General features: G+C 54.5%; 2 long non-coding RNA genes across 2 annotated transcripts; one reads left to right on the plus strand and one right to left on the minus strand.

Moving 5' to 3' along the window:
* The first annotated feature begins 9954 nt into the window (after positions 1-9954).
* LOC134161030 (uncharacterized) lies at positions 9955-15381 on the plus strand. Its single transcript, XR_009963801.1, has 2 exons — positions 9955-11973; positions 12259-15381. It is a non-coding gene; the product is annotated as an uncharacterized LOC134161030 (long non-coding RNA).
* Positions 15382-19841: 4460 nt separating this feature from the next.
* LOC134161031 (uncharacterized) lies at positions 19842-20887 on the minus strand. Its single transcript, XR_009963802.1, has 2 exons — positions 20516-20887; positions 19842-20022 (listed from the first exon to the last, which is right to left on the minus strand). It is a non-coding gene; the product is annotated as an uncharacterized LOC134161031 (long non-coding RNA).
* Positions 20888-21302: the final 415 nt, after the last annotated feature.

A 21302-nucleotide genomic window follows, 5' to 3' on the forward strand; every position in this document is an offset into this window, starting at 1 on the left:
GGCTGACAGGCAAGGCAGAGGTGCAGGATGGGTGCATGAGTGATAACCAGCGAGGTTCTAACCATGGGATTAGGTGGAAAGTCTTGAGAGGGACCAGAATGAGAGCCATAACCCTGTTTCATTCCTCATGATCCAGCTCTTTTTTGTGCTGTCCCTGTGGGATGCTCCTCGTGGTGGTGTGCACTGTCCCATCAAGCACAGATTTGGAGCGGTCCAAAGCCACCCTGGGGCCCATGGTGGCTTCCTGATTGGCATCAGAGTGGACTCCGGTGTCCCATTGCCATTTCACCATGCTTGACTTTGCTTTCTGGTGTGCAAGGCTTGTGTGGCGAGGGAGAGCCACAGCGAGTGGGGAAGAGGAGGGAGAGGGCGAGCTCTCCCTTGGAGATGAAGCACAAACGGATGGAGAGGTGTTTCTGTACCAACAAGTCTCTTGGAAGCTGCGTTATCAGAGCATCGTCGCTGTCCTCTCTTCTCCTTCCCCCTGATGAACAGGAATTAACAATACAACCAATAAACCCCTTTTTTACCTTCTCCAGGAGGAGAGGGAGGGAGGTGGGGGGGGGAAAAACCCAGAGAAAGAAAGCCTTGAAATGCTAAAGGACATAAAGGGCATTCATGAAAGGCTTTGGATGGTGGTTATTGCAGCAGGGGGAAAAACATTATTTCACTGCGCAGATAAAAGGAAGTGGAAAAGCAGCATATTTATAGCTAGGGAGCCTGGATTCCTTGTTAAGCTGCTATTATCAAATTAATGTCAAAATGCATCAAACAGGCATGAGTGTTCTGGGCCCCTTATGCAAAGTGCTTGCAAATTGGTTACAAATACATTTGTTTACAGGGTACGAGGCAGGAGCAGGATAATTACTCATTGTAGCAGGCTCGGGTTGTGTCTTTCTTCTTTATTTCGTTTCATTTTTGCTGGCAATTACACAAACAAGCTGGTTTGAACTAGAAATACAGCCCCTTTAGAAGGGAATCAAATAGAACCGGTGGGATGCAGAGGGCTCGGTGGGAGCGGTGCGGAGCATGGCGCCTCTCCTCCTTGGTAGCCATGAGGACGCAGTAACCCTCGCTGGGAGCTAGGCTCTAAGAGTGGCTTCAAAACCCATCCAAGAGGGTTTGGAGGGTGATACGTGGCTGGGAAGGGAGCAGCTTGAGGGTTTGGGTCCTCTGAGGGGTGACAGATGCCCGTGCTATGGGCACAGTGCTGGGATTGGCTTCAGCTGCTGCATCCTTGCTGGGGACTGGGCTTTTTGATGTGGGACCTGTTGAGGTTTCAGCCGCCCACCGATGGGAAGTCCCTTTGGGATGGGGTATTTTAGGGCATTTTGGCTATTTGCAGCTGTCAGCTCGGGTTCTGAAGCAGTCTGTGCCCAGCTGTGGGTACCAACATGGTTTTGGGGGGTGCTTGGACTTAGAGCATCCCGTGGATGGGTGATGGCGTCCACTCTGTGCGAAGAAAGGAGCGTGGTGTGAGCTCCCCTTCATGAACGTGTCTTTGGGGCTTCTTTAACCAAACCACGGGCTCGCACTCCCAAACCTGTTAATGTGAAAGGGAAGCTGGGAAGCTTATCTGATCCTCAGAATGGCTGGGGAAGGGAATTTGGGTGGGGGGCAAACAGAAACTTCCTGCTGCCCCCCATCTTAATGGGTCCCGTGCTGGGAGTAAATCACAGCTCTGCCACTCAGGGAAGCTGCTCACTGAATCTGCTCTTCAGGGGGAGGATAGAGCCAAGGGGAGTCTCCTGCCATGATTGTTATAGTTGATTTACTAGGAAACAGGAAGAAACGAGCTGTTGCTCCTCTCATGTTGGAGCTTTTCTTGGTAGAAGGGGTGCAAACAGCCCCATGGCTGCTTCTCCCTTGGGATTCGTTCTGGTAAATCTGCCCTTCAGGCTGGAATAACCCCTGTGAGCAGGGCCTGTGCTACCAGAGGTGCTGGGAACACTGAGGTTCATGGTGTCATAAAACCCTGCTGTGGTTTCCATTCCCTCGAGGGGGGCAGTGACCATGCAGGATGCTGTGCTCAGCATGGCTTTGGTACCAGTGCTTCCTGGCCAGCAAAGCTTGGAGTGCCTCGGGTCCTGCTGTGGTGTGGATGGAGCTGGGTGGCTTCCTGAGGTCCCTTCTGCAGCTGGAGCACCTCCTGTATGGAGACAGGCTGAGAACATTGGGGCTGTTCAGCGTGGAGAAGAGAAGGCTGCGTGGAGACCTCAGAGCAGCCTGCCAGTATCTGAAGGGGGCTATAGGGATGCTGGAAAGGGACTCTTCCTTAGGGGCTGTAGTGACAGGACAAGGGGTAACGGGTTCAAACTTAAACAGGGGAAGTTTAGGTTGGATATAAGGAAGAAGTTCTTTACTGTAAGGGTGGTGAGGCACTGGAATGGGTTGCCCAGGGAGGTTGTGAATGCTCCATCCCTGGCGGTGTTCAAGGCCAGGTTGGACAGACCCTTGGGTGCCATGGTTTAGTGTGAGGTGTCCCTGCCCATGGCAGGGGGTTGGAACTGGATGATCTTAAGGTCCTTTCCAAGCCAAACCATTCTGTGATTCTCTGTGCCCATGGGCTTGGTGCAGCTGAAGGGACACGAGCCCAGCTGAGCTCTGCAAACCACATTCACGATGGGAGTTGATTATCCCAAGTGTGATGAAGAGGTTTGCTGTGTCCCCAGCCCCTCAGCTCTTCCATACAGACGCTGGGTGCAGCACATCACTGAGCTCATCTGGGTGGGCAGTGAGGACCGCTGAGGGCAGTGGGACAGAGCAGTGCTTCCATCAGCCTCCTGCAGGAGCTCTGATGTTTGCACCAGGGCTCATTCCTTTAAACCTCAGGGTAACGTTTCCCTGCACCAAGAGCCTGCTTTTCACTTCAAACTCCAAGCCTCTCCGTGCCATTCTCTCTCTTTTTCCCTCTTGTCCCATTGGCTTTGGCATTGCCATGAGGACAGTGACCGACTCCATTGGGATCAGAGTGTCTGATTTTGAGGAATGTTCCCATTTCCAGCATACTCCTACCCCTGCCCCGCAGAGCAGGGCTCAGCTGCTCCCCAAATGTGTGAGCAGCCCATGGCAATGGGACTTGAGGCAGTGGTTTCCAGCAGGATGTGTCTCTCTCTGTTTCCAGTAGGGTTAGGGCTCTGGTTTGACTGTCACCTCCTGTCATTGCTGGTGACCATGGCCGGGGAATGGATCCTGCTCTGTTTGGAGCTGTTGGGTGTTTCACACCTGCTTGTCTTTGGGTTGTGGCAGCATCTCCTTGCTCTGATGGCTGGGAGCAGGCCTCAGATTCCCACCTTCTTTAAGTGATGCTGGTCTGTGCCCTTCCTCTTGGATCAATGCTGACCTTCAGCTGGGTGAGGTGTGAGCACAGGTCAGTGTGCACTGATTTCCAGGCTGCCTTGTGAACCAAACCTCTTTGGTTTCCAAACGTGCCCTTGGTCATGTTCCTCGATGCCCATGTCAAGAGGGGATGGCAGCTCCCTTTGGTTCTCGCTCCTGGACCCACCAGAGACAAGACTGAGGTGTGGACGTACCCATGGAGGCTTGGGGATGTCCTGAAGGCTTCACAGCCCGGAACTGGTGGTTCCCTTATGGACCACGGATGCGGTGGTGCCCTTATGGACCACGGATGTGGTGGTGCCCTTATGGACCACGGATGTGGTGATGCCCTGCACACGGGGCGATGCAGAGCCCTGCAGACACAGGGTGCTGCTGCCCATCCATCAGGCTGCGGGTGCTGCTGGCAGTCAGGACCACCGTGCATCCTCTTCCTCTCCATCCATGAGGGGTGATCCCTGCGGGCAGCTCCAGGCCTCTCCTGCTTGGTTTGTGCTGTGCAGATTCACAGCCAGGGGCAGGGGGTGATTTACAGCGCTTGGGGCTGCAGCTCTTTCCTCCCTGGTGAGGTCTCGGTGCTTGCATTGGGTTTTAGAGCTGCTGTGAGTGAGCTGTGGGTGAGTTAAAGGCTCAGCATGGTCACTGCATGGTGGGATGCAGGTGGGAGCAGGTCTCTGTCGGCTGTGGCTTGGGGATTGTCCCCATCTCAGCATGGGGAGGGATGGAGCCTCCCCCAGGAGCGGCTGCCTCTGCTTGTCCATGCGGCTTCCTGGCAGCAGGGCGCTTCCACCCCCTTGATCTCTGACCTCCACACGCTGGAGCCTACCAATGGCACAAGTGAGATGAGTCTGAGGTTCTCAGCTCAGACCCACACAGAAGGCACGTTCCTGCCACGAGCATCACCAGCCCTGCTGTGCGATGCCTGTGCTGCCCCACTGCTTTTCCATGCGGCCCATTGATGCAGAATGAGCAATGCCAGCAGGGATGAGCTGCGCCAGGCCAGCAGGAGGAGGAGGAGGAGGAGGAGGAGGAAGGAAAGCTCAGATGCTGTCACTGCTCTGCTTTGCACACCCCAGCTCCTGCCCTTGGGGTGCTTTGTTGTGCCCCATTGGGTCGATGCAGGGACAGGAGCGAGGCAGCAGCTTTGAGCATCCCTGTGCTGGTGGTGGCTGAGGAGGAGCAGGGGAGAAGGCACCGTCTCTGATAAAGAACCCTGGCAGCCGCATTCCTCCCTTATTTATCACTGGTGAAGTGCTGACGTGGGGCATTCCTGGCGAGCCGGCTCCCGTGGGATGGGATGGGATGGGATGGGATAAGGCAGGTCACAGCCGTGGGCCGCTCCATGATGCAGCACAGGCTCCTTCCAGGGTGTTCATGTGCCAGCGCCTGGCTGCAGCCCCATCCACATGGGTGCTCCTGTGGTTACCCTGGGTCTTGTACCCCGGCCATGTCCCCACTGCCCCAGCCTGTGCCGCTGCTTTGTCCTCGCCATCCCAGCATCCAGCATCCCCTGCAGGGCCAGCACCGGAGCAAGGCAACCCCGCAGGTAGGGTCTGCATGGAGATGCTCAGGGCCTGGGCTCTGGCTCATGGGCTGGTGCTGATGGGTACCAGTAGCCTGTGGAGGTGCTAAGGGAGCCTTGGCAAGAGGAGGAGGAGGAGGAGGACTGGTAGTTAGGGAGGGGAAGAGGTGGATGGTGTTTGGGTAGGGTTGGTGAGGGTGAAGCGAGTGTGATGCACCCAAGACGGAGCTAGGAGGTGTTGGAAGTGGTTATCCATCACCTTGCTGTTAGGAGAAGCCTCCTCCTGCAGTCTGCCTGGGTCGAACACGTGTCTGGGCCTTCTGCTTTGCCAGCAGGAGACACGGAGGACATGGAGCAATGGACACACGTGGATTTGGTGAGGTAGGATGTGATCTCAGGAGCTGGTGGCCATTGTATGGACAGCGAGACCAAGCAAGCACTGGAGAGGTGTGACCCTGATGGTACCCGAATTGATGTCTGGTGTGAATCATGGAATGGTTTGGCTTGAAGGGACCTTAAAGCTCATCCAGTTCCAACCCCGGCCATGGGCAGGGACACCTTCCCAATGATCCGGTGCCTCTCCCGCATCCATCCGCTCACTTCAGCATCACCTCCACCCGCAGGGCCCATTGCAGCTCTGGGTATTTCTTACACTACAGATGCTAAACACCCACAACAACCCCGCGTCTTCCCGAGCCACCGACTCCTCCTGACATGGATTTCTCCCGGCGTTCCAGGTAGCTCCTCCTTTCCCCGGGCTTTTCCTCAGCCCAGCAAGGAGGTGTCTGCATGATTCCACTGAAGATGCAGGCTGACAAATAAAGAGGGGATAATTGCTCGCAGCTCGCAGCCGATCCGCCCTGAATTATTTATCCAGGATGAGTTATTCGCTCGGCTCCGTTATGGAAGGAAAAGCTGCTTCTGGTGCTGACTCAGCTCTTTTCATGGAGCTCCTCTGTGGACCCATAAGTGTGGGGCAGAATAGTGTGTGCCAAGCCCTGGGGTTGTCAGGACCCGACTCCTCTTTCTGGGCTATGTTGGAGCCATCTCGCTTCCCTGCGGTGTGGCCAAGCCCTGGTTGTGGGTCCCGTCAGGAAGTGAAGGCATCTTTCCAATGGAGTCTTGCACTGCCTGCGGGATCAGTGCTCCTGTTCCAGGCTCTATGTGCACCTTAGGGATAAGGTTTGGAAGGCATCAAATCCTTGGGGATTGATGCACTGCTCTGGAGCGGTGGCCAGCGCCTGAGCTGGACCCTGTGCTCTGGTGGTAGCACCAAGGAGGGTCTTCATCTCTGGACCTGGTGTCACACGTGGTGCCATTGAGTGTCTCCAGTCCATGGAGATGCTCTGAACAAGCATCTTTCCCTTGGGGGGGAATGTGGGGGTACCCCAAGGCAGCTCCAGCCACGCTGATCCTCCAGCTTTGGGTTGCACCTGCATCCTTCAGGCTTGGTATGAGGGTGCCACAAACCATCCTGAGCCTGCAGAAATACATCCCTCCATGGCAATCACACGCTGCCCTCTGATGTGAGACTGAGCAGCTCTAGGTGGTGGAGATGGAAAGGGTTTCCTGGTGCTTTTCATACTTATGAGCCCTGGAAAGAGCAGGAGGTGCAGGAGTGGGAGTCAGGGATGGGGTCAGAACAGGGATGGGGTCAGAACAGGGATGGGTTCAGAACAGGGATGGGGTCAGAACAGGGATGGGGTCAGAACAGGGATGGGGTCAGAACAGGGATGCAGGCTGGAGGTTTCCAATGGGATGCTCCTTGCTTAACTGCACTAACACTGCAAAATGGTCCCTGATGGTGATGTCCCTCATCCTGCTCTGCAGCAAGTGTCACCAGGCTGAACCAAGGGAGCTCTCCACTGGCTATAGGTGACAATGGTCTGTGGAGCAGGACTTGTGGGTGTATCCCACTGCTCATTCCCTTACCTGGGAACAGAGCTCGAAACGGCCCTCAGAGGTGAGGAGCTGCCCCTGCGCTCATCAATCTCCATTTGCATCCCAAAGAAGAAGGAAAAGATTTAGGAGGAAGATCAATATTCCAAGAGCCTCTCTTTATCTTATCCCGTGCTCCTCTGGGGCTGGGCAACCGGAGGCAGGTACTGGGAATAAATCCTCCTGGCTACCTTGATGTAAATCAGGAGGACGAGGATGGATTTATGGGATCTGCGCCTGATTTATGCTCCCGTGTCTGCTCCTTGCAGGTCTGTGCGTGCCCCCGGGCCGGATGGGGACCGGAGCCACCCCCAGCCTCCTGCTGCAGCCGAGGTGGGACTGGGGCTGCTTCGGGCTGCGTTTGCCTTTGCTTTTGAAGCCGAGTCCAAGGTACTTTTGCTGTGCCTCTTCCCGCTGTGGTCAAGCAAAGCAGGTCCCAAAGCGATGACTTGGTGGAGGAAAGGCTTTTGGGTTGCTCCCAGTGATGCTCTTCCCGCTCCAGCCCTCCTTCCTTCCCGTCCTGAGAGCCGGCGAGCGCTTGCTGCTGGTGAAGTTGGTGTCTCCATGGAAGAGGGGGATGCTTTTCCTTGGGAAAGCCCTTTCAGAGGTCCTGGGGGTGTCAATGGGGGCCTTGTCCCTGCTCCAGGACACCCCCCCCCCAACCAATCCCGGATTCCCAGCCCATGGCGGACAGGGGACCAGGGGAGCTCTTGTTATTCCTCTCATGCAGCAGGAAGGATCTCTGTGAGTGCCATAAACCCATCACGTGGGCAGAGCCTGGGTGAGCTCTAATTGCTTCTATTTGCATAATGAGGCGAGGCGCAGCATCCTGCTGCTGTTTGAACGAGGAGGATCGGAATCAGGGCGAGATAAACAACCATTGGCACCCCCCCCCCCCCCCATCCCTATCCCTGCTCCTGAGCTCTGTGGGTCATTCCAGCTCTTTGGCCTTTGGGAACACCAGGACCTCTCCCCAGGGATCATGGGAGCTAAGGGGGTGCTGCTCCCCTCACTTGGCTGCAGTGATTTGGGGGCTCTGCTTGGAGCTGGCAGGGAGGGACGTGGTGTGGAGGTGTCTGAACGGGAGCTGGAGAGGGAATGCGGTGCCTTGGCTGGATTCCCTGGGTTCCATGTGGGAAGCGGTGGTGTTCGGAGCTGGAGGGGGAGCCCAGGGATGAGGGTTTCCACGGGTGGGAGCCCAGCAGAGGTCACTGCAGCCCAGTGTCACCGCGGGGCCGTCCGGTGCGAGGAGCCGGGCACTGTCCAGCCCTCGCATCCCCAAGTGGGGCTTCTGGGACCAGCCCCGAGTGTGCCCACATGTGATGCTCTTGAATCACAGCATGGTTTGGGTTGGAAAGGACCTTAAAGCTCCCCCAGTTCCAAGCCCCTGCCATGGGCAGGGACACCTCACACTGGACCATGGCACCCAAGTCCTTCTCCCCACTCACCCCAGGGACCAGGAGCATGCCCTCTATCCGCTTGGGTCCTTCCCAGCAGCCAAACCCAAGTGGTCTCTTTGGCATCACCCAGACCTGCTTGGCACCTATGGCACCACGGGAGACGGAGCAAATCACCTCCTTCCTCCTCCTCCTCTTCCTCCCCGGTGCTGAACCCTTTGCTGCCCTTTAGGAGAGAAGTGCTGACTCCAGATGCTTCCCTAAATGAGAACCTTCTGCAAACAGCGCTGGTTTATTTTCATATTGAAAGCAAAGCAAAGGGCTGTTATGATGATTATTAACATTTCTGCAGCCTGTGCTTGGAGCGGGGAATGCCGTGCTGGTGGGGGAGAGGACAGGCAGATGGATGGGTGCATGGGGAAGCCCTGTCCCCCCTCCACTGCTGGGTGCATCATTGGGCTGGTTCATCTTGCCCAGCTCCATCTCATCCCATCCCTTTGGTGCCTGTGGTCTTCCCTTCCTTCCCCAACCCCAGTGGTCCAGGGATGAGGACTGGGATCCCCACGAGTGGGGACCAGAGGCATGGCCAAGGCTGCTGCTGGTGTATCCCCATCCTGGACCATGAATCTCCCTTTGGCCTTCGTGGTGTTTGAAAGCCTGTCCTCAGCTCAATGTGCTGAACAGGAGGGGAGCAGCAATGCTTCCCGCATCCCCTCCTCATCCTCTGGCCCCAGGGAAGCAGATTAGGATGGAGAAAAGAAGAACCCCCAAAGGTGGGAAGAAACCCCCTTGGCACATCTTAAGGTGGGAGTGGAAGAGGGGGGAGAGAAGGAACAAGATGGGAGGAGAGGTTGTGAGCAGGAGATTGCTGCTTGCAGCGAGTGTCTGTGTGTGTGCACTGAGGCTGATGAAAGCACCAGGACCTCTTGAAGCTGAAGCCAAGGTGAGTAAGCTGTGGCTGTCCCGGGGGTGGCAGGAGGGAAGAGGCCTATTTACTCAGGAGCAGCAGGGATGCTCCATCAGGAGCTCTGCAGTGGTAACAGCTTGATGACAGAGGTTGGCTTTCAGCATCCTGTGCTGGGAGGAGGGATGCAGGCTGTGGTCCATGGGGATGCAGTATGGATATGGGTCTGCCTCCTCCCTGCATCCCTGCGGCTGAGCAGGGGGTGTGGGTGCTGGTCCCCACCACGGTGGGGCTTCAATAGAGCAAAAGCATCCCAGACACAGCTGGGAAGTGGCCTCCTGCTGTCCTGAGCGAGGGGTCCTGCTCCCTCTGCCCCATCAGCAAGAGGCGCTTCCCCCTCATCCCGTGCGGACAAGAAGCTCCCATTGCTGCTGCACAGCTTTTTGCCCTGCATAGGGTCCCGCTTGCCAAGGGCTTCCTGGGCTCCCTTTATCACCCCCCTGTTGCGTTGGAGATCCGTGTTTCATTCTTCTTTCTTCCTTCCTCAGCTTTGTCCCTGTCGCCGCTGCTGTTCCCGGCTTTCCAGCGGGTTTTGCTCTGCAGAGAGCTGCAGGTTGGCTACGAAAGATGACAAAGCGTTCATTTAAATGCACACCATGATGCCGGCGAGTCCATTAGGGGAATTAATTTGAATGGTTGGCATTTAATAAACAGCCTCGTTCCTCCTCTTCTTCTTTCCCACCCCCCTTTCCTCCCTGTGCTGCCATCTCGCTTAAAAAGGAACCACATGTGGCTATAGGAGGGAAGGGGAAGCAGGTATCCGGGTCCAAGGGGAGGGAGGAGGAGGAGGGGGGGGTGTTGGAATAATGAAAGAGAGCTGGTGTGATAAGAGGAACTGCAGTTTGGTTTTGTTCCTGGTAAAATAAAGCACATGTGGAAGGGGCCGGGGCGAGCAGCTCGGGTTCACGGCGTGTTCGGTGCATGGGGCAAAACAGGGATGAAACAGGGATGGGAGTTGGGAAGGAAGCGAGGGTCCCAGCCTGGCTCCAACAGGGGGAAGGCAAGGGGGGCTCGGAAGACGTTGCTGCCCATATGGTGTGTATTACAAGCTCCTTTCTAGTTGTAAAGATTAATTTAAAGCCTTTCTCACCTCCCCCCCATCCCTCTTGCAGTGACAAATGAACATCTGGGCTGAATGCTGCCCAGATCCTAATCAAAGCATTTTTTCCAGGGCCGTTGTCTGCCTTTATGGCGATCTGCTGTTGGGATTCGCTGCAGTTTCAATGCACTTGGCAATTCGAGGCTGTAAATACCCCTCCCTGGGATTTATGATTCAGGAGAATGGGATGGTTCCCCCCCCCTTTCTTTTTGCTGCTTGATTCGTTTGTTTGGTTTGGTTTAACGGCATCTTCTTGTCCGTGCATAAGTTACAGCACGAGGGGAGGTTGGTTTCCCTCCCCTCTTTGCTGTGAGGTATTAACAATTAGGTACAATGGATTTGCTAATCCATCGCTGGTGGAGGTACCAGAGAGCCCCGAATCCCTGTCGAGCATCTCCCGGTCATCCCAAAGCATCCCTTTTGCTTACAGAGTAGATGGAGAAAGGAGCTTCCTGCCAAAGGGACGCCGAGTCCTTTCCATGATGCTCAAGGGCTTCTTCACCAGGGGAAGCATAAGCCACAGCCTGATATGGAAAAGCCCTTTGCTTCCCAAAATGATGCTGAAGCACATGATGGAGATGCTGGAAAATAAGGAATGCTGTGGTCCCATTCCCATCGGACTCATTTTTCAACCCTGTGTTAAAGGATGAATATTTGAAGCTTACCTGGGATGTTGAATAGTGGTGGTGGTGGTACCCCAGGTACCATAGGAAAGGACAGTGCTTGAACTGGGGCAAAGAGGTAGGAAAATCCCTTTAGGACAAACAGAGGGACATGGTGCAGGGTCCCCTGTGTTGCTCCCGGTCCCTGAATGAGAACAGAGCTGGGAAACACAAAGATGATGGCTTTGGGGTGTATTCAGAGCAGATTCATCCCTGCAGGAAACATTCCTCCTCCTCATCCCAGGCTTCTTCCTTTCCCAGGCTGCTTATTTATCCCGATGGATGCCTCGAGGTGCGTGATTTCAGGCCATTTAAACCAGGAAGGAGAGCTCTTGTTTCTACAGCAAGGGCATGAGGTAATGGCAATGGCAATTGAAGGTGTTCCGAGCGAGCTAAAAAATCACTGCAGTGCAAAGCACTTTGCTGCTCCTCCTTGGATCTCCAGGATGAGGGATAACCTGAATCCCAGAGCCTCCTCCGGTGACGCAGGGATGGGTACCATCCACCACCAGCACCCTCTCCACGCAGGGAAGCCAAGCTTTGGCTGGGAAATGGGAATGGGTTGGGAATGGTGGGGGCTTACACTGATTTCCAGCTTGAAGCTGAGGCGACTGTTTCCATGTGCAGCCAAAACACATCTTGGTTATTGCAGGGAGAGCTACACTTTGGGAGCATCCTTGCTCAGGGTTTGGAGCAGGGACAGGTTATTCCCCTTCATGGGCGCTGGGGGTGTTTTTCCCAAGAAACACAGAATTTCCCTTGAATATGATGAGCCAGGATGCAGCAGGGGAATCCTGGAAGGGATTTGGGGCCATTTCTGGGGTAGTTATTAATACCTTTGAGATTTTACTGCTGATTTGGGGATCGCTCGGCACCTCCTGCCTCTTTTCCATCCCTTTCCTCCTCAATATCCCCTAAGTGCTGACAATGACCGTGGGTCTTCCCAGTGATGCCAATGCTTCCCCATTGATCTCAAAGTCAAGGTGAAGCCTAGCTTTGGTCCACAGCTGAGCCAGAACATCCATGGGGTGAGAGCAGCCACGGGCATCCTGAAGGTGAGGTGAGTTCATGGAGTTCCACCTCAGCACCATCAATCATTGGGATGCAGGGCTGGATGCTGAGGTGCACTGCAGCTGAGGATGGGGAGAAAAGGGGTGGTGGTGCCCAGAGGTGCTGGGGGACCCCTTTGATGTCCCCATGGAGGAGGATGCGATATCCGGCTCCAGCCTCATCCCTATCCCCATGCAGGAACAGGAGAGGCCGGAGCAGGGATTTGCCACTGAACCCTGCTCCCAAAGCCGCTCGCAGCCTTTTCTCATTCCTTTCTTTCTGGATTTAAGGCAGCTTCCAAATTCCTGCACAGCCAAATCCCGCCTGGGGCTGCCAGGAAACCTGGCCAGCAACAAGTACGTGCCGTTTCTGTACCCACAACACAGCCAGGAGTGCTGTTACTCTGCTGGTGACGATGATGGGATGGAGCTGCAACCTTCCCGAGGATGCGATCCCATCCATTCCCGGGCTGCAGCCGGCTCCCTGCTCTTGGTGCTGCCCCGGGGAAGGTGCTCAGTGCAGTGGCATCAACCTCCCCTTCATCCTTGCCTTTTATAAGCCATAAAAACCCCTCTATCCCACCCCAGATTCCCTAAACTTCATCCTCCCCGTAACCTCCCGCTTTCCCGGCGCATGGAAGCTCATCAGCTCGATTGGCTCCCGCTGGGATTTACGATCCCGGGGACTTCCTGCGCTGCCTTTCAACGCGCTCCCCTCCTTCCCGCCACCCATAAATCAAAGCTGTTTGTTTCGGGTTGCTCCTTCCCCTGTGTTTTTATCCCCATCCCTGCCTCCCTCAGTCCCTGAGAGTTTTGTGGGATGCTGGAGGTGCCAGAGCAGCCCCGAGGCCACGGTGAGGGCACCCGTTGGGTCTCCATGTGCAATGTCCATAGCTTGGAAAAGGGGATGGGGAATGTGTTTGGGAAGATCCTGCATTGCTGGTACAGCCGAAACACCGCTCCCCGTGTCTGAACACCACCGGGATGCAGCCCCGCACCCAGAGGCCCTCAAGGCTTTGGGGCTTTCCGTTGAGTCCATCCCAACGTGATCCCAAAGCGATTTTACGGGAAGCCTTGGGTCGGGAATCCAGAGCCACGGTGCATGGGGCTGCACATGGAGCATCCTCCTGGCCGTGGCGGGGATGCGGAGCCAGCTCCATCCGTGCCCACCCATGGGAGGCCTGATCCGGTCTTTCCACTGGTGACTCATGGAAAAAGCCTTGTTTTGCAGGGGCCACTCGGCACGACGGGCGTTCCTGCCTCACTCCGCTGCTTTTCGACATCTTCGGCATGAAAACATCTGGAATCCTGACCTTCCTGCGGAGCTTGCCTCACCTGAAGGCATTCCCCCCCTTCCCTATACGTGTGCAGGGCTGGCTGCGCACACAAACCGTGCTCCGGCCGCTTGGGAAGCAGCCCGGTCGCACTTCCAGGGTTGAATTCTTTGGGAATTACTCTTTCAGAGCAGCTCTCACACAATGGTGCAGGGTTTGGAGGGTTTCCACCGCCCCGCGCCAGCTCCTTGCGGGCTGCTTTGGGTACAGCGTGTGCCGGGCTGCATGGGGCCCCCCAAAGCTTCTCTGTAGGGTTTATGGCACAACCTGGAGTGATGGGGCTGGGGATTGAGCCTGGCTTATTCCAGGTGTCCCAAGGCCAGGGTGGAGCGGGATCTCGCTGGCTTTAGGGAGCAAGAAGGATCCACCACTAGATTTGGGTTAGAACACTGCAAATGGTGAATCATGCTGATGTGTCACCCCAGCACTGTGCTTCATCCCAAATACTTGCTTTTCCCTTCTTTTCCCAGCCGTCCTTCAGAGGGCAGGGATGGAGCGCGGACCATTCCTGGTGGGATCAGCCTATCCCAGCCCTGTCACAGAGGGAGCCCTGGGCAGCTCTATATTTAACTGAATTGGCTTTCCTCTTGGAGAAGGGGCATGGAGAGGGCTGCTCCTTCAGTGCTCATTGCTGTGAGCTTTCCCACCTGACTTCTCACACCTTCACACAGCCCTGACCCTGCTGCTGCTCTCTGGAAAGCAGATTAATGGGGTTTTGTTTGGGGGGGGGGTGGTGGTGGTCAGGACATGGTTTAGTTTGGAAGCTGGGATGGAAAATGATTTCCAACCCCCAAATTAGAAACAGAATGATCCTTGAAGTGCCTTGTTTTGGAGGGGGTGGTGTGTGTCATCCCACAGCAATGAGAAGCACGTGCTGAAGAGGAGCAAAGAGCTGTGATTTATTTCCTCTTAATGCTACCCAAAGGACTGGCTCGGCTCCGAGATGCTGCTCTCACTCCCTTGTTACCCATCCATGGGGACGGCTGAGCTGCTGTGGGCAGGGGACACCCATGTGATGGGTGGTGCTGGGGGGGGGACCAGACTGTGTCACCCAATTTAGTTGTTTTTGTGGGGAAAAGGGGATTGTTTTGTGGGGTATTTTTGCCCTGCTCTTCCCAAAGGGGTTTGGATGGAGAGCTGATGTGAAGTGATGGGATAAGAGCCAGTGCTTTGCTGTGATGGTTTGTCAGTGCAGTGGATTACAGTGATTTTGCTGTGGGTTGCTCTATGGTCTCTATCTCCCCAAAACCATCAGGTCCTATGAGAACTGGGCCAGACTCTCGGATAAAGAAGCCCTGCTGGGGCAGTAGCTGGTCCTGCCTGCGATGGGCTCATCCCTGCACTCACCAGAGTTGCCAAAACCCCCTTACAAATAACATACATCTTTAAATTGCAAGGATTTCCCCCATGGTGGCTGCTCAGGGGCTCAAAGACCCAACTTAAAGCTGACTTGCTGCTGCAGAGGAGCCTTCACCCACTCTATTTATTTCTCTTGTTGGGTCTAACATGCACCCAAAAGCAGTGCTGGAGCTGAGGTGCCCCATCCTGCCCTTGGGGTGCCCCGGGGTGGGTTTTGTGGGACATGGAGCCAGTCGCTGGGATTTAATAAGACACTTATTGTATGTTACGTATCAAGAGCTGATAGGAAACGTGTCCCCAGGATTAACAGCCGTGTAGAAGATAAAGCAGGGAGTTCAACCTCCAAGGAGCACGTTTCAAATAACCCACTGTTGCTGCAGCGTGGAATAACCAGGGTAAGGAGTGGGATGGGTGAAGGTCAAACCGGTATCACAGGTCACCATGTCCCAGGAACCACGGGATGAGGCCGGTGATGCCTATGGATGCTGGTTATAGTGCAGGAGCAACGTCAGTTCCGTCTTCTCCCATTTCTTCCTCCTCTTCCACCTCTCCCCTCTCTTTTTGCTTTTCCCAGGCCCCAATTTCTCCCCCGTGGAGGCAAAAGCTTTGGCTAATTAGCAAAACGTGTCAAAGAGAATGATGAATGGCCCGGGAGGAGGTTTAGCTGCCTTTGTGCCTGACTTCTGCTCTTAAAGGGTTTATTAGACGATAAGGGAGCTCATGATGGCAGAGCAAAGTATGTGCTATCACGGGGCGTTAAAGGGTCGGAAAAGAGGGGGGGGGATATGGGGTGGATCGGGGTCACTCTCAGAGGGAGAGCCCAGAGCTCTTGTTTCTCTGCCTCTGTGTGTGACCATCACCGTGGTGTCTGGCCTTGGCAGGGGAAAAAAGACATGACACCCCCCCCCCCCCCCCCCCCAAGGCTGAATGCCTCCTTTATTCCTGCAGGGGCAGGTAATTTAATCTCATCAGCCAGGTTATGAATGTCTCTGTGTTACAGGGGGTTTGTGTGGGTGCACGTGCCGGGGGCGATGCTTTAGGGTGTTCTCTATGTGGGTGCTCAAGGTTGGTGCTGAGTCTAATGCTGGGGAGCGAGGACAAGGAGAGGCACAGCCAGGGGCCTGTCCTGCTTGGTGGCAGCAGGGACAGGGGTGCTCAGGACTGGACTCACTCCATGGCCACGGTGCCTCGAACCCTGTGGGACATCCCTGATGCTGTTCAGTGCGGGCTCAGACTCCCCTTGCTGGTGGCTCCCAGTGCTGGGTGGGCAACAGAAGCACAGGCAGGGACACCAAGGCATGGTCCTATCAGGACCATGGTGTGCAGCATCTCAGCTGTCCTCATCTTTCATGGGTTCAGGCATGTTTCAAGCAGCTCCCAAAGTGATCAATTCAGTGAAACTCATACTCCCTAAAGCCCAAACCCCTCAAAACCAGCAGCTTTTGCACCATGGGATCACCAGCATCCCTGTGCCATGCCAGCATCCCAGTTGGGAAGCAGGGAGAGGATGAGCATGGTGGGAGCTGTATCACCAGCACTTGTTTTAAACCATGAGTGATTCCAAACCCCATCAGACACTGATGCCTGCAACTGCAGAGGCCTGAGCCACTCAGTGCATGTCAAAGGGGTGGGAAGGGGGTGGTGGTGGTGTCAGGAGCTGCTCCATGAGGTTTTCCTCCAGCAAACAGACCTCTGGGCTTAATAAGCTATTTGTAAAGCTCGCTGTGGATAAACAAGAGGCCATGTGTGAGGCTGGAGGCGGCCTCGCAGGGCTCCACCGCGCGGGCTGGGACCTCAGCACAGAACTATTTGCAAGATAAACAGAGGAAAATGAGTGCTGGATGAGGCCAGGGCCGCTGGCAGCAGCGTGCCGCTCCTCTCGCGGGTATTTTGGGGCAGGAACTTGGTTTTCTGTGTGCTGTGGCTGAAAGATGCTGGGGTTTTGCCTCCAAAGGGAACCTCGCGTGCTTCTGAGTCAAAAATAGACCTGAGGAGGGTTGGGAGAGGCACAAAGAGGGCTTGCAGGGGAGTTTGAGGGTGAGGAGCTGGGATGTGCGGCTGCTGGTGCAGGTCCCCCTCGGGCTGAGGTGGCAATAGCGGCAATGTTAGGAGCAGAGCTGCCCTGCCTGCTGCTCGTGCCTCCCGTCAGCTCCTCTGTTCCTCCACGCAGGTAGATGCAATGTAATGGTGCCCGGGACACTGCCCTGTCCTCTGCCTGGCCTAGGCTGGAGCAGGGGAAATGGGTTGGGGTCCATCCTTCCATCCCCTCCATCTCTCCATCCCTCTGTCCTTCTATCTCTCCATATCCTCCATGTCTCCATCCTTCTGTTCCTCTATTCCTCCATCCTGTCCATCTCCCCATCCCTCTACCCTTCTATTCCTCTATATATCCATCTCCTCATTCTCTCCATCCCTCCCATCCTTCTATTCCTCTATATATCCATCTCCTCCATCTCTCCATCCTATTCCTCTATTCCTCAACCCCATCCATCTCTCCATCCCTCTGTCCTTCTATTCCTCTATATATCCATCCCCTCCATCTCTCCATCCTTCTATTCCTCTATCTCTCCATCCTGTCTATCCCAACATCCCCTCCATCCCACCATTCCTCCATCCCTTCTGGCTCTTCCAGAGCAGCAGGAGGTGATGCTCTGGTCAAGTGGGACAGGGTGTATTCCCTGAGGCCTGGTGAACTCTCACTGCAGCATCCCTGCATCCCGATGGCGATGGCTGAAACACAGCACCCACACTTGAGGCTGGGGATGGCTGTAGCAGCACAACCCTCTCTGGTGGTCTCTTTGGGAACACCAAACTAGGCAAACTGGGATGGGGGAAGTTGTCCCTTCTCTTCGCACACTTGCAAATCTCCCTTGGACATTGGGCTCGGTGGTGATTTCCTTTTCCCCTGCTCTGGAGACTGCAGCCATGGGGTGATGCCTGACTTGGGGCACCATGGCTGGGACCCGCCTGCAGCCCAGATCTCTCAGTGAAATCTTCTCCTTCTCTTCCCCACCCCCAGCAAATTTAATTAAAAGTCATTCAGATTCCTTTGAAAGAAAATGTCATCCGTCGACACAATTACACTTTAACTAACCAAAGCTGTTACAGTTCCTATATATATTGGAATCAGGCTGTCGTTATTAGTTCTAAGTAAGTAATTTATTCCCATTATTGTGTTCAAATTACAGGATATTACCCCCTGGGGAAATAATCCTGTTATTTGAAATGTAAAAAAGAACTCACATGGACAACAATGGATTCCTGAAGGAACCCAACAACAGTCCCCAGTCCAAGTGCAGCATCCCTTGCCTTGCATGGAAAAATATGAAGTTGCTTTTAAAAATGCTCTTTTCTCCTCTCTTTTCCTCCTGCCACCCCAACAGAGGTAAATACGGCTCCTTCTCTTCTAGCAAAGCCTCTATTTAGTGAGGGAATCCTGGATGTGCAGGAATAAGGGGAAGGGACATGTATGTGTATGACCTCCCTTAATGCGGTGATGGGAAGGGAGCGCTGGGATGGTGGGATGCCTGGTACATCCCAACGGGGGTTCTGCTGGAGCTGGGAACCATTGGCTTACTCCAGCAAAGAGCTGCTGAGCCCCTTCAGAAACACTGTTCCCTGCATCGAGATCCTCCAAATAACAGCTTGTCTCTACAACACCCAAACATAAGCAACTAATTTGGACCCACCGAAAGGAAAAAGGGGGAGGCCAAAAAAGAGAAGAGAAAGAGGAGGAAGAGGGAGGGGAGGGAAGAAAATCAGATACACTTGTAACCTGATTACAACAGCCAGCTATGTGTGCAAAATCACAATGCAGCTCTATAATTAAATCTCTCTTTCCCCCTCCTGCCGAGCTCTTTCCTCTAACAGGCATGGTACAAAAACAGTCGTTAGGACATCAAATTCCAGCTCCGACAAGAGGGGACCTTTTTTGTCTATAGCTGCTCGCCTCCTCTTTAAGGAAATAATAATTATAAGCCCAGCACTGCTGGCTGACGAGCTTTGTGGGGCAGAAAGGGCTCGTCTTGTCCAACTGTTCCTTTAGGGCTGTGGAGAGGGAAAAGAGGAGGGGAAGTGCTGGGAGCCAGCCACGGACACCCCCTCCTTGTGGTGGGGTTCAGGGTGAGAGGAAACCCTGGGGTCTAACAAGATGCTTGAGGGTTTGCAGCCATAGCTATGTCTTATCTTGCCCCGCTGGTTTAGCATCAGTGGTTTGGTACCCATGAGATTCCCAGGTGGGTGTGATGGTTTGGTGGGTGCATCCTGAGGCATATGAGGAGCCAGTGGATTCCTGGACATGGGGAAGACTCCTGCCCTAACACTTTCCCAAGGGGCCCTGGCTTCTCCTCATGGTGGTCCCAGATCCTGGGTCACAAGGTGATGGAAGGATGCTATGGATACAGCCCCCAAAAGGAACATGGAAAGGAGCCCCAGGAGGACAAGGATAGCAGCCTCCCTCCCAGCCCTGCCTGTTAATGGCTTTGATTTACTCCACGTTCGTCACAGCTATTCCCATCCCTGTGACACCCAGCACGTGCTTTTGCTGGCAGCTGCAGGCTGGTTTCAGCCTCAGGGACCCATTTCCTCGCGGGCAGGTTCCTGCTTGCTTCTTCAGCGTATTTTTGGGAACAGGTTTTGCATCCCATCTTCTTTTCTGCTTGAGGGAGCGGGGTCTGAGTTTCTTACAGTGATGGCACGTCTGGTGCAATGACTTGCAGCATCGTGGGGAGGGCAAAGGAGAAAGCCTGGCAGCAGGGGACCAAAAATGGGTCCCAGTGTGCAAGCTAACTACCACTGAGAGAGGATTTATCGATTGCACCTCGCTGGCAGGTAGGAGGAAGCAAGACTGAGCGCTGATGCAGGCTTTGCGATGTGACACGGATTCAGATGCCGTTCCAATGAGGCTGTGGATGTTTGGGTTTAATGGCAATTAACAGCTGTTAAAAGGCAAAAAGATCTATCCTAATAACACCTCCCGCTCCTGGTGCCTTTCATGAAGGGATTTGAAAATACGGTTGTGAGTGTTGATTTTAAGCCACGATAATGTACCCCAGGGAGGTGGATGGGTTTACCTTGCTTTCAGGCGGGGAAGCTGCAGCAGGCCAGGGCATGATGTGGGGACGAGCGTTTAACACCTGGCTCTGGGACAGGACTGAGCCAGGGACCAGTCAGCAGCATGGGTGCAGTTTTCACCAGCATTTCCCATGTCTTTTATTTAGGGGGGGGGAGATTAAATCAGTGCAAAACCAGGGGCACTCACAAGTTTAACCTTCAGTAGGACCCTCGTGCTGGGGGGGGGCACGTAGGAAATTGTCTCCCTGGGAGATGCAGCAAATCTGGATTTTCCAGTTCCTGGAGGGCTCTGCTTGTTGAAATGAGAAGCAGATAGGAGAGGTGAATTTTAAGAAGGACAGAGCAAAGGCACACAAGTCTGCAGTTAAGTTCTAAACTTCTTTCTCTGGATCTCCCGCTGAGTAAATGCTTTAGGAGCTTCAAACCACAGCTTTTAATATTCCTTAACATGCCCCACGATTCCTTCTCCCCCCCTGTCGCAACGGCAAAGAGCAGCTGGGAATATTTTCCATTTCCAAATGCTTTGTATGCATACGAAAGTACCTGCAGCTCCTGTGGGCCGGGCTACGGGAGGAACGCTGAAGCCAAGGGTACCTATTTGATATCAAACCTCAAAATAGTACATGCTACTGCTCGTGTCCTGCATCCAGGAGGGTGTTTTGGATTTAAGTGACAGATCAAGGGATAAATCCCCAGTTTACTCCGTTGATGTAGAAGACCTTGCCCTTTGGAGCTCAGCATTCCCGTTTGCTTGGATGGAGGCTTGTTTTAAACGCGCATACCTGTAAGGCTGGGGTGCTAGATGGGGGTTGCAGATTTTCGGAGGGTTTCCCAAGGCATGTTTCTCCACCAAAGCACATTTTTTTCCTGCTGAAAGGTGTAACTGCCATTTCCGTGCCTTCCAACCAATTTAGCAGCAGATCTGTAGCCAAAAAAACGCAGGCAGTAATTACAGCTTTGGGAATCGCGCTCCTCTCAAAGCTCTCCATGGGCTGTATATGTCAGCCCTCCTCTCTGCTCCCTGCCTATTTCCACCCCCCCCCCATCTTGGATGAAAAAACCTTATTATTGTGTAAAAGGGAAAAGAAGAGAAAATAAATGCACCCTGGTCTATCAAAGATCTGGTCTATCTGTGATAAAAGCCGGTACCAGGGGGCTGTGAAAGCATTGGGCACCCAGCACAGGTCCAGGTCCTGACACTGGGGGGGTCCTAGGTTTGGATCTGGGGGGATATGCAGGTGGCAAAGTGGGAAAGCAAGATGGTTTTGTGGATAAACACCCGCCTGCCCATGCCAGGCAAGGAAGAAACCATCAGGCTTTATTTGGACTTGAAAACCAGCTGTGGTTTGGGAGATGGTTGGCTTTATAAACCCTGGAGCGGTAGGGTCGGAACTGCTGTAATGGGAAGGGGGGGGGCACCACCCATGTCCTCTCTTCTCCCACACTGGCAGGGCATTAGGATGCTGCATCCATGGGATGTGGGGATGCTGCATCCATGGGATGTGATGCTGCTGCAGGCTCCTGGGCACTGGGTACAGCCCCGGGGGGGGTTGGGGGGGAGGACGTTTC

This window comes from Pezoporus occidentalis, unplaced genomic scaffold (genome assembly GCF_034315485.1).
Source record: "Pezoporus occidentalis ecotype Australia unplaced genomic scaffold, CSIRO_AGI_Poc_V1 ctg169, whole genome shotgun sequence".
NCBI classification, from domain to species: domain Eukaryota; kingdom Metazoa; phylum Chordata; class Aves; order Psittaciformes; family Psittacidae; genus Pezoporus; species Pezoporus occidentalis.